We start from the raw sequence: 2,667 nt of genomic DNA, 5'->3' as shown, positions 1-2,667 counted from the left end.
GAAAAGTTAATGGGAATTGGAGTTTAATTCCTAAATCAACGGCATAAAAGCCATGTCTGAGGAAAAAATAGGAAAATTAAGAAGGATCACTCATTTTTGAAAAGAAAATATAGCGGCTAGAGAAACAAAATAAAATTGCGCATCAAAACTTGGAAAAAAATAGATTTATCAGTTTGGAAAAAGGAGACAAATGGAAATAAAATTGTGCACCAAAACTTGGAAAAAGGAGATAAATGTTAGCATTCCTCGTTAAGCCTTTTATTCCCATCTATGGAAGTTTATTTTCCTTTGCAAACTATAGAATGCACATTTTACAATGGTTTAACTAATTTTTATAATATTTTCTAGTATTTGATATTAAGTTTTCCAAATGTCGTTATTAACACATTTCTTTTTTCTCTCTTTTTTTAACTATTCAAGATTTAGACATAGTATGCAACATGAGGAATGAAAGATCAACAAATCAAAGATAAGTGTCATAGTGATAGTGATTTTGAGATGTTCAATATTTATTATTAATATTAAGGAGAGTATTTTTATAAATTTATTATTCATATAAATAATGACAATTTATTTTATTTTGATGATAATTTTGGAATTTAATGGTTGATATAAAAGAAATTGCAATTTAGAGTTAACAATTTATAAATTATCATTTAAAAAGAAGATGCCAATTATTTAAGTTTACTCTGTAAATTTTAATAGTTTGACTATAAATATGTGATAAGCTCATTAGAATAACTAATTTAATTTTTGTAGACACATTCTATAAATAATGATTATTTTTGTTTGATATTTTAAGAAGTTAATATTCATTTTTAAACTTAATCATTTAAAAAAATTAAAATTTAACCATCATCTCACAATAGTAAAAATATAGTAAAGAAATAAATTTAATGTTTTTAAGAATATATAATATAAACATGCTAACCAGAACTATAATGCTTAAACCATAACAAAAGCATATCTTCAAATTATCTCTTGGCTTATTTTACCAAAAAAGATAAATTAAAATTTTATGTATGCTAGTTATAGTTTGAATTACATTATAATTAAGATAATTTTTTATTTTATTTCAAAATTGAATATTGATGAAAAATAATTTAATAAGTGAAGCATGAAAAAATCTAAATGAATTTATAACACTTTGAGTTGTTATTATTATTATCATAATGCAAAGGAAATTAACCTTTCTCTAATATATATTAATTTAGGCTATTTTACAAAATTTAATTAACACGTACAATTGCTTTATATTAGTGTAAACTATATATACTCAATTTGGAAAAAATAAAATTATCTTTTTAATTTATTAATTAAGTAATGACAAGAAAAATAATATTAAGGCATGGTATTTACTATATATATATTTTTAGAGAAAGTTTGAAATAGTATTAACTATTTTATTATGAAAAATGGTAATGAAAAAATAGTGGGATAATAAATATATTTAAAACAAATCATAAGGTCCAATTTCAGACTATGAACATCTAACAATTATCAAGAAGATGATCTAAATATACAGTTTTATCCACCCCAATTAACTTTCCCAAAGTTTGTGCAAACTTAGGACCTAAGAAGCCCAAATCCTTTACATTCTACCAATCCAATTTCTATGAAGCCCAATTTTCCCAACATAAAAGAAGAGAAAAAATTCAAGTTTCATTTTACCACAAAGGCTAAGTGCCAATTACCTTCATCAAAATGTTAAGAATTTAACAGATCAATTAAAAGTTGAACCAGATTCACAAACAATATTCTTCTGATGCAGGAGCATCTTGGGCTGATGAGCAATCTTGCATCAACCAAAAATATTTAGCGTTTTTTAATACCATTTTATTGTTTGGGGAGTAGTCATTGTTTTTTGTAGTTTCCAATTGTACTTAATTTACATCACGTTGAGGACCTATTTTGAATCCTTACTCTAAGAGTGCATAAACTTTTGTGCCATGCGCTTTGAATTCTATGTCATTTTCTTCGATCTCTATTTCTTGTGATCTCATCCAATGTGGTGTGTTATCTTTTTCAAATCAGTTTCCTATGTTGACATGGTAGCTTGTGTGGTTGGGAGTTGACTCATTTCTCATGTATGGACCTATCCTTGGGTGTGTGTGATCAATTGATGCCCATTGCTTTGGTTATGACTTACTTCTCTAAGGCATGACCTATATTGTAATTAAATGCCCGACTCACCAACTTTTGGTCTAGCTTTCTATATTTAAACTTGGATTAAGATGTATGATAATAGGAATTGTAGAAGGGGGACATGAAGAAAATAGTAGTTATCTTAGGATTGTGAGATTTAAGCTCTAATGTTGTAATTCACTGACCATAACCCAGAAGGCCTCATAGCTAGACATGTTGGATGTGTATTTAGTATAGTTTATCATGAGAGTTGTGAAATCAATTAATAAAACTATGAAGAAAATGGTTTCTTTTCTACAATTTTATGTTTTTCTTTCATTTGTACTCTTAGAAGATGTTAGGTGATTGGATTTGGTATTTGATTGGCCTCCCTTCCCTATCATCCTTGCATCACATGGTATCAAAGTGAGGTTTTATTTCGTTATGAGTTTGGGATTGTAGAGAACCTTAATTAGATTGGTTGTAAGGTCATAGATTTGGGTTTTGACCTATAACTTTTAGAAGGTTACAATCTTCCAAGAA

The sequence above is a fragment of the Cupressus sempervirens genome, chromosome 2, assembly GCF_028749045.1.
Source record: "Cupressus sempervirens isolate cs-2001-9-10 chromosome 2, ASM2874904v1, whole genome shotgun sequence".
NCBI classification, from domain to species: Eukaryota; Viridiplantae; Streptophyta; class Pinopsida; order Cupressales; family Cupressaceae; genus Cupressus; species Cupressus sempervirens.
The sequence above is the reverse complement of the archived record's forward strand: the minus strand, read 5'-3'. Positions refer to the sequence as shown.